The 12,851-nt window shown below is 38.3% G+C and overlaps 1 pseudogene; it reads right to left on the bottom strand.

The window, feature by feature from the left end:
• Nucleotides 1-1,101: 1,101 nt before the first annotated feature.
• The window catches only part of LOC117519677, a 36,758-nt pseudogene continuing 25,008 nt past the window's right edge, over nt 1,102-12,851 (bottom strand).

Below are 12,851 nucleotides of genomic sequence, written 5' to 3' on the forward strand. Positions count from 1 at the left end.
TTCCTTACTGGGTACAGACAAATCCTTACATCTACAAAGATTGCGCTCGTGATTCGTGAGGGTGCCGCGTGGCACGGTACGTACGCAGACATCTTTGCTGCGAGTCTGTGCGAAATACGGCTAACATTAGGACAACGTGCTGACATGTTTATACCACTTCAGTAAGATACGAGCTGTGACTGTCACTCAGTCACGTTTGGTCACCAACTGGCATTTCCAATTACTTGCAGACAGTTGGAGCCCAGCAAGATAGGACCTTTATCACTTTAAAAACGAGTAATCATGGCGCGACATCGCACTGATGTAAACTTTGCAATTAAGCCGTGACTCCATTCTTAACGTTAGCAGCAGTTTGTCTACTTTCCATTCAAAAGCATGCTGGAAGGTTTGCTCTGTGACAAAGTCAGAAAACACTTGGAAAAATGATTACTTTGTTTTCAGCAGTCTCTACAACCACTTGTTTTGACTGGCATATGCTTACAGACCGTTCACACCAGTGCACAAATTATATCCTCTCATGACCTCTAACAGCCAAAATCTGAGTTATGAAGTCTGTACAACATGGCCTTTAAGGACTTCACAGAGGGTGATTTGCCCCGACAGATTACCACCTCATTTATTTAAACACAAAATTCCATGAGCTCTCCTTAAAGATGTCAAACCTGAAATTTCCTGCACTTCATATCATGTGACGATGTGACATTACATTGAAATCCATTAAGTAGTTTAAGAGAAGTGCTTCCAAGACTCATGACAGACTGACCTACATCCCTGCACCATGCAGACTATTTATAGACAAGAAAAATTGGATTTAAAAAAGTTAGCATTTAACATTACAGAAGAAATGATGTTGAAGTGGCCCAAATCAGCCTGACATAAACAGCCTAAAAATATAACTGACCTAATTTAGCCTCACCCACCCAATGTGCAAAAAAAGCTGCGTCACACAAGAATGGCATCAGCTATCAGATTTTGAAATGAAACAACAATGACCCAGGGGTGGGGTTGGAGAATCCCTCAGGGTGTAAAGCAATCTGCCACAGCCTTCTCAGAATGACTTCAGCTAAAGCCAGACTCTTCCCCACCAACATCAGGCAGGCAGTCCTTCCTCACAGCGGTTTTATTCGTTCAACATCTCACATTACAAATACTTCAAATGTATGCATACAGTTACAAACAGTTGGCAGCAAATGAATATATGACATTAGATCTTTGTTTTACTTCAATGCTACAAACCAACTATAAAAATCAACGTCTGTATTGTAGCGTAAATTAATCAGGAAGAAAATATAAAAATTGGAACTTGCATATAAATGTGAAATGACTTAATAAAAATCAAAATGAGGTTAGGTAAAAAAAAAAGTTAATAAATATAGCCTTCTGAGCATAAAATTAAAAACTTGAAATTTTGCAATCAAGTAATACTAACAGACATTTTTCATTTGAAAATGTGGAACACAGTACAGCAATTAGAAAAACTAGACACGTCAATGAGTTTAACACATCACCCCAAAAATAGAACAAAAATCTGATCCAAATGATAGTTATACATTTCAAGTGAAAATATAGCAAATGCTAAATACATTATCAACCTAGTATATACAATGGTTTCAATCACAGTAGCAAAATAAGTAAATAAACACAAAACTAATGTTTAAAAATAAATTCAGGAATTTTTCTCTCACCAACACGAAGAGTAAGAAACAAATGTGTAAATGACTGCATGATTTATATGATTGAATAACTTACACTGGAGAATTGTTTTCTGGGGGAAATAAAAAAAAAAAAGTATTGCACATAATGGCTCAAAGTTAACTTGCAACATTAAATCACATTCAGGTTATGTCCCAAAGCATGCCACATCACAAAGGGGTCATGTGTTCAAGTCTCCTCACCTATGTCAAACTGAGTGTCCTCTACATTACAAAATGCATCCAAGTGTCGTGTCCATCCAAGTCCCGTTCAGATTGCATAAACATTGTGTCTGTATAAGGAAGGCAGACTCCATCAATAAGGAGAGGCTACAAGAGGTGATCTCAACAAGGAAAAAAGAACAAATAAAACAAAAGGGGAAAAAAAAGGAGACTGAGCATGTTACATTAGCTCTTGCATTAACACTAGCCATGTTAATTCTGTAGTACATTATGCATGCCAAGAATAAGTAGAACTTACAGGCAATCCCAGAAAAAGGATCTAAATATTCAGACAGCGGATACCCACTCAGGTGATAGAAGGGAAGATTCCACGTGGAGTAAAGCCAAGGCATATATCCTACAGATATCCTTACTGGCTACACCTCTGAGCAAAATATCAGAATATATGTGAAGACTATCAAAATTTTAGGAAGGTCTTTTCATGCTGTAGGATCCTGTCATTATGTTTATTGGGACAGAAGAGAATTCATATGCGACTTGCTAATGATAGCCTTTTTTTAATATATACACACAGAATCTCACGAATGCACCAGATGATTTTCAGATTTACCAGCACTTAAATATATAAAAGCTAATTGAAAATTATATTAATATCATTCATTTTCTTTTTTTTAAATTAAATTTACCATAAATGCAGATCTCTTCGTAACAAAGGTACAAAATTATTTTTCACCAAGTGAAAAAAAAATGAGGTATTGCAAAAGGAGTTCTCCCATTTGTGAAAAATGTGCCTAAAATGACTATTGAAAAAAATATTTAGAAAAGTAGTGCATAATAAATGTATATATGTTCATGACAAAATAATCAGCTATAAAACACTGTACAAAAATCAGCAGGCCATGTATAAAATAATATCTTTATCTCTGTGACAGCAAATTCTAGTTACTACCGTAATCCAACCACAACACTTGTGATAGAAGAAGCTCCAGTCCTAGCAGAGCGTGCAGCAGTACGCCATGAGGACAGCTCGGGGAAACTGGACTGTGCATTCCCATTAGTTTGTACTACATTAGCATGTTAGCTTCCAGTGCTAATATCCCTGACGATACAAAGTGAGCAAATACTACTGCCATTACCTGAGCCCTGAGGGCCTTGTCTTTTCTGGAACCCACAAACCAAAAAAAGAAAAGAAAAAAAAAAAAAACCCAAAAAACAAGCCCAGTCTTCCCCTGCTAGATGACAAGAGGACACACACCATTACCCTTAGTAAAAATAAATAAACCCTCAGATAAACTTCTGCTTTTGATGATGTATTTGGGGCCAATCTTTGGTTTGTCCTTGTGGTTACAAAGTGTTAACTTCTAAACCAACACCTAGAAACTCATTCCAGCAATTTGAATCCATGTGCCAGACCAACAGGGGATAACTAATTTTTGTGACGTGATCAAATACTTTACTCCAAACTACTGAAGAAAAACTAAAAATCATCTACCCATTGGTAATTGTGTTCCTTCAATCATTTGCATTCGACCTTTGGTAAATGGTACAGTTCTCTAATCCTGTAAGCAAAAAATTACGATAACTCATCCATCTCAAACGCAACATCCACAGTTAGTATACTTTTTCTTTTAAGATACGACAAATCTCACTTAAATTTTATGTTGCTCTTGACAACAAACGTTATGCATTTTGACCAGCTATTACAAAACCAAAGTATAGTCAAGTAAGAAAACTTCTAAATCCAAAATAATCATCCATATGCTCATGCACGCTTAAAGTCAAAACATAAATGGGATTTCACTCTTATTTAGCAGGTACTTCTTTTAGAAGGCCCAATTAATAAAAGAAAATAAAAAATTTGTTTTTTTTTATAAACTTAAAAGAAAAGTGCATTTATGTATTTTTCATATCATAGCCTGTACCCCTGCCTTAACTACTCCTTTCTCTCAGTACCTCCCTGTTCCTGCCTTCTCTCCTTCCCTTGCCCTCTCGCCTCAGTTCCAGCGGAAGGAGATGTGTCGCGGTCGGTCGCCTCCCTCCTTCACCAGCGGCTTGTGGAACTCGCGGCCAGCCCGGGAGTGGATGGCTGCCCAGCAGTACTCACAGTAGTACTGCAGACAGGTCACGTTCGCACAGAAGAAGGGAGCAAACTTTCCACCGCATCGCGTGCCCTGGCACTCATCACACAGCTGGTCATCCAGAACGTATGGCTTCACCTCCACCTGACAAAGAGACAAGATGGAGATGACAGAGCAAGGCTTATTGGACAGGTGCAAATCATGTACTTTATAATATATATGTGCACTCATCTACAGTAGTGTTCAGAATAATAGTAGTGCTATGTGACTAAAAAGATTAATCCAGGTTTTGAGTATACTCGTATTTCTTATTGTTACATGGGAAACAAGGTACCAGTAGATTCAGTAGATTCTCACAAATCCAACAAGACCAGCATTCATGATATGCACACTCTTAAGGCTATGAAATTGGGCTATTAGTAAAAAAAAGTAGAAAAGGGGGTGTTCACAATAATAGTAGCATCTGCTGTTGACGCTACAAACTCAAAACTATTATGTTCAAACTGCTTTTTTAGCAATCCTGTGAATCACTAAACTAGTATTTAGTTGTATAACCACAGGTTTTTTTTTTTTTATTTCTTCACATCTGTGAGGCATTAATTTTGTTGGTTTGGAACCAAGATTTTGCTTGTTTACTAGTGTGCTTGGGGTCATTGTCTTGTTGAAACACTCATTTCAAGGGCATGTCCTCTTCAGCATAAGGCAACATGACCTCTTCACGTATTCTGACATATCCAAACTGATCCATGATACCTGGTATGCGATATATAGGCCCAACACCATAGCAGGAGACACATGCCCATATCATGATGCTTGCACCACCGTCTTCACTATGAACTGTGGCTTGAATTCAGAGTTTGGGGGTTGTCTCACAAACTGTCTGCGGCCCTTGGACCCAAAAAGAACAATTTTACTCTCATCAGTCTACAAAATATTCCTCTATTTCTCTTTAGGCCAGTTGATTCATTGTAGATGCACCTGCATATAAGTTTTCCCCTCTCCAATCAACTTTTTAATCAAACTACGCTGTTCTTCTGAACAATGTCTTGAACGTCCCATTTTCCTCAGGCTTTCAAAGAGAAAAGCATGTTCAACAGGTGCTGGCTTCATCCTTAAATAGGGGACACCTGATTCACACCTGTTTGTTCCACAAAACCGACGAACTCACTTACTGAATGTCACACTACTATTATTGTGAACACCCCCTTTTCTACTTTTTTTTTTTACTAATAGCCCAATTTCATAGCCTTAAGAGTGTGCATATCATGAATGCTTGGTGGTGTTGGATTTGTGAGAATCCACAGAAAATTGTCATTTTCAGTGAGATCTGGGACACAAAACATGAAAGCGTATCCACAGCATACGGTGCATCCGGAAAGTATTCACAGCGCTTCACGTTTTCCACATTTTGTTATGTTACAGCCTTATTCCAAAATGGATGAAATTGTTTTGTTCATTTTGACAATGAATGAAAAGTTATTTGTTGTTTTGCAATGTTTACTAATTTATTAAAAATAATATGAGCAAAGCATTGCGCAGCGGCGCAAAGCTCACTCATGGTACAAGGCGTCCTAAACACGAAGTGCCAAAATTCAAATCCACAGTAAAACAGGAAATGTTCAAATGTCAAACACTTGCTGGAATGACAGACGAGATCCCATGGAATCTTGCGGGAACTCAGTGGCAAGCTCACAGTGAAACAGGAAATATCCATTGTTGAACACTTCCTGGCATGGGTGGAGCTAGAGCGGAGGCAGGGGTTTCACTGGACTCACCTAAAATCTGATTGGACACAGATGATTGACATGTCACGGCATCACATGTCTGGTTGAAAGACCTGCATTTTCAAATCAGTGAGTCACATTGACTGCTAGGTTCCTCCTGTCCAGTAGTTTGTGCTGTGTACCACAAAAAGTTCTAATCCACCTTAGAAGAAGAAAAATGTTTTCTTCAGATTTGAACTGAACACACTGTTTGAACTATGGACTTTTAATCACACCAAACTTATATTTGTGAGTAAACAACCATATTTTACACCAGAAATGAGGTCCAGGTTGTTAAAAGCAGCATTTCTCCTTTAATTCAGGGTGCCTTATAAACATGTTTAAACTAACAGACAACAGCTGGTTCATCCTCTCTGTTGGCTTATTAGTGCAGCAGATAAACAATCCTTCAAATGGTGATACAAGCACCAAATTCAGGTGGAGCAAAATTAATGGAGCAACTTTAACTTTTTACCCCTGTACAAACTGAAACTGACCTTGGTATTTCACCCATTTTAAATGGTAAATGGATTGCATTTATATAGCGCTATTCCATCTGCATCAGACGCTCAAAGCGCTTTACAATTATGCCTCACATTCACCCCAGGGTCAATGTGAGGCATGTCAGGGTGCTGCCATACAAGGCGCTCACTGCACACCGGGAGCAATAACGGATTAAGGGCCTTGCCCAAGGGCCCTTAGTGATTTTCCAGTCAGGCAGAGATTTGAACCGAGGATCTTCTGGTCTCAAGCCCAACACCTTAACCACTAGACCATCACCTCCCTCAGTTTTAATTTGTTTATTCCATTTCAAATACATTTTTTTTCCTAAAATTATCTTAAACTGAAAGATATAAATTAATATAAATTAATTAAAAATATAAAAACCAGCTTCTTGATGAAGTGGTGTAGAGGAGGATTTTCTTAAAAAGAAGACCTGAAAGTTCAGCTACTATTTGACAAAGTAGATTTGAGATGAAAGCCTAGATTTGATGTTTTGGTGAAATAACTTTTGTATTTCTTCATAATTGATGTAAACAAAGTCCAAGACATATTCAGTGACTTGGAAATGTTCATGTTTCCATCCCCTGACTTGTCTAAAGAAAATGCAATAAAACTGATTATTATTGACAGGTTTATCAAGTTTTAGCGATTTGCTTTCAGTTTGAGGAAGATAATTTTTAGAAATTTTTATTCTTTGGTTTTTTTTGTATTTCTTGTATTTAAAATGGCATAAACAAATTAAAATGTGTGAAATTCCAAGTGTTCCAATACTTTTGGAGGACACAGTATCTTAACCTTATGATGAGTGCAAAATGAGTGTGGCATTATTACTGTTTTGTTTAAGAATGTTTAATTTTCACTGTTGTTACACTTTGTGTGAAATCATAGCCATATCGTATATCATATTGATATGAGAATTCACTAAGGTATATCTTCTATTATACGTTCCAAATCTAAGGTGGAACTCTACTAGTGTTTACTAAGGTACACCTAAATATCAAAAGAGTAGAGCCACTTAGGTGCCTGGTCTTGAGAACCAGGGATGGTAGGTTGAAAAGCTTTTTCATCCCATGGGAACTCTCTCTACCCACCTAAGCGGCTCAAGAATATGGACAGCATGTACAGTAGTGTTCAGAATAATAGTAGTGCTATGTGACTAAAAAGATTAATCCAGGTTTTGAGTATATTTCTTATTGTTACATGGGAAACAAGGTACCAGTAGATTCAGTAGATTCTCACAAATCCAACAAGACCAAGCATTCATGATATGCACACTCTTAAGGCTATGAAATTGGGCTATTAGTAAAAAAAAGTAGAAAAGGGGGTGTTCACAATAATAGTAGCATCTGCTGTTGACGCTACAAACTCAAAACTATTATGTTCAAACTGCTTTTTTAGCAATCCTGGGAATTACTAAACTAGTATTTAGTTGTATAACCACAGTTTTTCATGATTTCTTCACATCTGCGAGGCATTAATTTTGTTGGTTTGAAACCAAGATTTTGCTCGTTTACTAGTGTGCTTGGGGTCATTGTCTTGTTGAAACACTCATTTCAAGGGCATGTCCTCTTCAGCATAAGGGAACATGACCTCTTCACGTATTTTGACATATCCAAACTGATCCATGATACCTGGTATGCGATATATAGGCCCAACACCATAGCAGGAGACACATGCCCATATCATGATGCTTGCACCACCGTCTTCACTGTGAACTGTGGCTTGAATTCAGAGTTTGGGGGTTGTCTCACAAACTGTCTGCGGCCCTTGGACCCAAAAAGAACAATTTTACTCTCATCAGTCCACAAAATATTCCTCCATTTCTCTTTAGGCCAGTTGATGTGTTTGGCAAATTGTAACCTCTTCTGCACGTCTTATTTAACAGAGGGACTTTGCAGGGGATTCTTGCAAATAAATTAGCTTCACACAGGCGTCTTCTAACTATCACAGCACTTACAGGTAACTCCAGACTGTCTTTGATCATCCTCGAGCTGATCAATGGGTGAGCCTTTGCCATTCTGGTTATTCTTCTATCCATTTTGATGTTTTCCGTTTTCTTCCATGTGTCTCTGGTTTTTTTTTTGTCTATTTTAAGTCACTGGAGATCATTGTAGATGAACGGCCTATAATTTTTTGCACCTGCATATAAGTTTTCCCCTCTCCAATCAACTTTTTAATCAAACTACGCTGTTCTTTTGAATAATGTCTTGAACGTCCCATTTTCCTCAGGCTTTCAAAGAGAAAAGCATGTTCAACAGGTGCTGGCTTCATCCTTAAATAGGGGACACCTGATTCACACCTGTTTGTTCCACAAAATTGACAAACTCACTGACTGAATGCCACGTTGCTATTATTGTGAACATCTCCTTTTCTACTTTTTTTTTGAAATAATAGACCAATTTCATAGCCTTAAGAGTGTGCATATCATGAATGCTTGGTCCAGTACATGGGCTTCAATGTGAGACAAAATATACAACAGGAAAGTAAAACCGGAATTAAATAAGAGACCCAACATATGGCTGATTCTAGAACTTTCTTGGTATTTTACACTCACCAACCACTTGGTCGGATCCCTTTTGCCTCCAGAACTGTCTTAATTCTTCATGGCATAGATTCAGAAGATGAAGATGAGCCTTTGTCATTTTACATATATACATACATACATACAATGAAATTCATCCTTGGCATTTAACCATCCTAATTACAGTTAGACACAGTTCAACCACTAGGGGCAGTGTGCAGCCACAGTCTGGTGCCCGGAGACCAACTCCAGATGTAGAGATGCTGCCTTGGTCAGGGGCAGAGAAAAGAGTAGACCCTAAATAAGGAGGTTTTGATTGTGGGAGGAAACTGGAGGAAACCCACACAGACACAAGGAGAACATGGAAACTACACACAGAAAGGCAGGGAAGCGATCCCACGACCTTCTTGCTATGAGGCACCAGTGCTAGCCACTAATTCCTTCTTTATGTTCTCTAATGCCATATACCAACACAGTGCAGAGTAGCTACCTAAATTCTGTAAGTGAGATAGAGTATCTCGTCAATAGTTTTACATCCTCATTGAAGACAACTTTGGATGCTGTAGCTCCTCTGAAAAAGAGAGCCTTAAATCAGAAGTGCCTGACTCTGTGGTATAACTCACAAACTCGCAGCTTAAAGCAGATAACCCGTAAGTTGGAGAGGAAATGGCATCTCACTAATTTAGAAGATCTTCACTTAGCCTGGAAAAAGAGTCTGTTGCTCTATAAAAAAAAGCCCTCCGTAAAGCTAGGACATCTTACTACTCATCACTAATTGAAGAATACAACCCCTGGCAAAAATTATGGAATCACCGGCCTCAGAGGATGTTCATTCAGTTGTTTAATTTTGTAGAAAAAAAAGCAGATCACAGACATGACACAAAACTAAAGTCATTTCAAATGGCAACTTTCTGGCTTTAATACTATAAGAAATCAAGAAAAAAAGATTGTGGCAGTCAGTAACGGTTACTTTTTTAGACCAAGCAGAGGAAAAAATTATGGAATCACCCTATAAATTTTCATCCCCCAAATTAACACGTGTATCAAATCAGATCTGCTCATTGACATTGACCCTATGCCATGACATTGACCCTATGTGTCTTTTTGCAAGGAATGTTTTTGCAGTTTTTGCTCTATGGCACGATGCATTATCATCTTGAAAAATGATTTCATCATCCCCAAACATCCTTTCAATTGTCCAAAATATCAACATAAACTTGTGCATTTATTGATGATGTAATGACAGCCATCTCCCCAGTGCCTTTACCTGACATGCAGACCCATATCATCAATGACTGTGGAAATTTACATATTCTCTTCAGGCAGTCATCTTTATAAATCTCATTGGAAAGGCACCAAACAAAAGTTCCAGCATCATCACCTTGCCCAATGCAGATTCGAGATTCATCACTGAATATGACTTTCATCTAGTCATCCACAGTCCACAATTGCTTTTCCTTAGCCCATTGTAACTTTGTTTTTTTCTGTTTAGGTGTTAATGATGGCTTTCGTTTAGCTTTGATCTGATAGATCTGATATGATGCAGGTGTTAGTTTTGGGGATGAAAATTTACAGGGTGATTCCATAATTTTTTCCTCAGAATTGAGTGATTCCATATTTTTTTCCTCTGCTTGGTCTAAAAAAGTAACCGTTACTGACTGCCACAATCTTTTTTTCTTGATTTCTTATAGTGTTTCTTAAAGCCAGAAAGTTGCCATTTGAAATGACTTTAGTTTTGTGTCATGTCTGTGATCTGCTCTTTTTCTACAAAATTAAACAACTGAATGAACATCCTCCGAGGCCGGTGATTCCATAAGTTTTGCCAGGGATTGTATAAGAACAACCCCAGGTTTCTTTTCAGCACTGTAGCCAGGCTGACAAAGAGTCAGAGCTCTATTGAGCCGAGTATTCCTTTAACTTTAACTAGTAATGACTTCATGACTTTCTTTGCTAATAAAATTTTAACTATTAGAGAAAAAATTACTCATAACCATCCCAAAGACGTATCGTTATCTTTGGCTGCTTTCAGTGATGCCGGTATTTGGTTAGACTCTTTCTCTCAGATTGTTCTGAGTTATTTTCATTAGTTACTTCATCCAAACCATCAACATGTCTATTAGACCCCATTCCTACCAGGCTGCTCAAGGAAGCCCTACCATTATTTAATGCTTCGATCTTAAATATGATCAATCTATCTTTATTAGTTGGCTATGTACCACAGGCTTTTAAGGTGGCAGTAATTAAACCATTACTTAAAAAGCCATCACTTGACCCAGCTATCTTAGCTAATTATAGGCCAATCTCCAACCTTCCTTTTCTCTCAAAAATTCTTGAAAGGGTAGTTGTAAAACAGCTAACTGATCATCTGCAGAGGAATGGTCTATTTGAAGAGTTTCAGTCAGGTTTTAGAATTCATCATAGTACAGAAACAGCATTAGTGAAGGTTACAAATGATCTTCTTATGGCCTCAGACAGTGGACTCATCTCTGTGCTTGTTCTGTTAGACCTCAGTGCTGCTTTTGATACTGTTGACCATAAAATTTTATTACAGAGATTAGAGCATGCCATAGGTATTAAAGGCACTGCGCTGCGGTGGTATGAATCATATTTATCTAATAGATTACAATTTGTTCATGTAAATGGGGAATCGTCTTCACAGACTAAGGTTAATTATGGAGTTCCACAAGGTTCTGTGCTAGGACCAATTTTATTCACTTTATACATGCTTCCCTTAGGCAGTGTTATTAGACAGCATTGCTTAAATATGCATTGTTACGCAGATGATACCCAGCTTTATCTATCCATGAAGCCAGAGGACACACACCAATTAGCTAAACTGCAGGATTGTCTTACAGACATAAGGACATGGATGACCTCTAATTTCCTGCTTTTAAACTCAGATAAAACTGAAGTTATTGTACTTGGCCCCACAAATCTTAGAAACATGGTGTCTAACCAGATCCTTACTCTGGATGGCATTACCCTGACCTCTAGTAATACTGTGAGAAATCTTGGAGTCATTTTTGATCAGGATATGTCATTCAAAGCGCATATTAAACAAATATGTAAGACTGCTTTTTTGCATTTACGCAATATCTCTAAAATTAGAAAGGTCTTGTCTCAGAGTGATGCTGAAAAACTAATTCATGCATTTATTTCCTCTAGGCTGGACTATTGTAATTCATTATTATCAGGTTGTCCTAAAAGTTCCCTGAAAAGCCTTCAGTTAATTCAAAATGCTGCAGCTAGAGTACTGACAGGGACTAGAAGGAGAGAGCATATCTCACCCATACTGGCCTCTCTTCATTGGCTTCCTGTTAATTCTAGAATAGAATTTAAAATTCTTCTTCTTACTTATAAGGTTTTGAATAATCAGGTCCAATCTTATCTTAGGGACCTCTTAGTACCATATCACCCCAATAGAGCTCTTCGATCTCAGACTGCAGGCTTACTTGTAGTTCCTAGGGTTTGTAAGAGTAGAATGGGAGGCAGAGCCTTCAGCTTTCAGGCTCCTCTCCTGTGGAACCAGCTCCCAATTCGGATCAGGGAGACAGACACCCTCTCTACTTTTAAGATTAGGCTTAAAACTTTCCTTTTTGCTAAAGCTTATAGTTAGGGCTGGATCGGGTGACCCTGAACCATCCCTTAGTTATGCTGCTATAGACTTAGACTGCTGGGGGGTTCCCATGATGCACTGAGTGTTTCTTTCTCTTTTTGCTCTGTATGCACCACTCTGCATTTAATCATTAGTGATTGATCTCTGCTCCCCTCCACAGCATGTCTTTTTCCTGGTTCTCTCCCTCAGCCCCAACCAGTCCCAGCAGAAGACTGCCCCTCCCTGAGCCTGGTTCTGCTGGAGGTTTCTTCCTGTTAAAAGGGAGTTTTTCCTTCCCACTGTCGCCAAGTGCTTGGGGTTTTTCTGTAATTATTGTATGGCTTTGCCTTGCAATATGAAGCGCCTTGGGGCAACTGTTTGTTGTGATCTGGCGCTATATAAATAAAATTGAATTGATTTGATTTGTTGGATTTGTGAGAATCTACTGGTACCTTGTTTCCCATGTAACAATGAGAAATATACTCAAAACCTGGATTAATCTTTTTAGTCACACAG

This window comes from Thalassophryne amazonica, chromosome 11 (genome assembly GCF_902500255.1).
Source record: "Thalassophryne amazonica chromosome 11, fThaAma1.1, whole genome shotgun sequence".
Lineage (NCBI taxonomy): Eukaryota > Metazoa > Chordata > Actinopteri > Batrachoidiformes > Batrachoididae > Thalassophryne > Thalassophryne amazonica.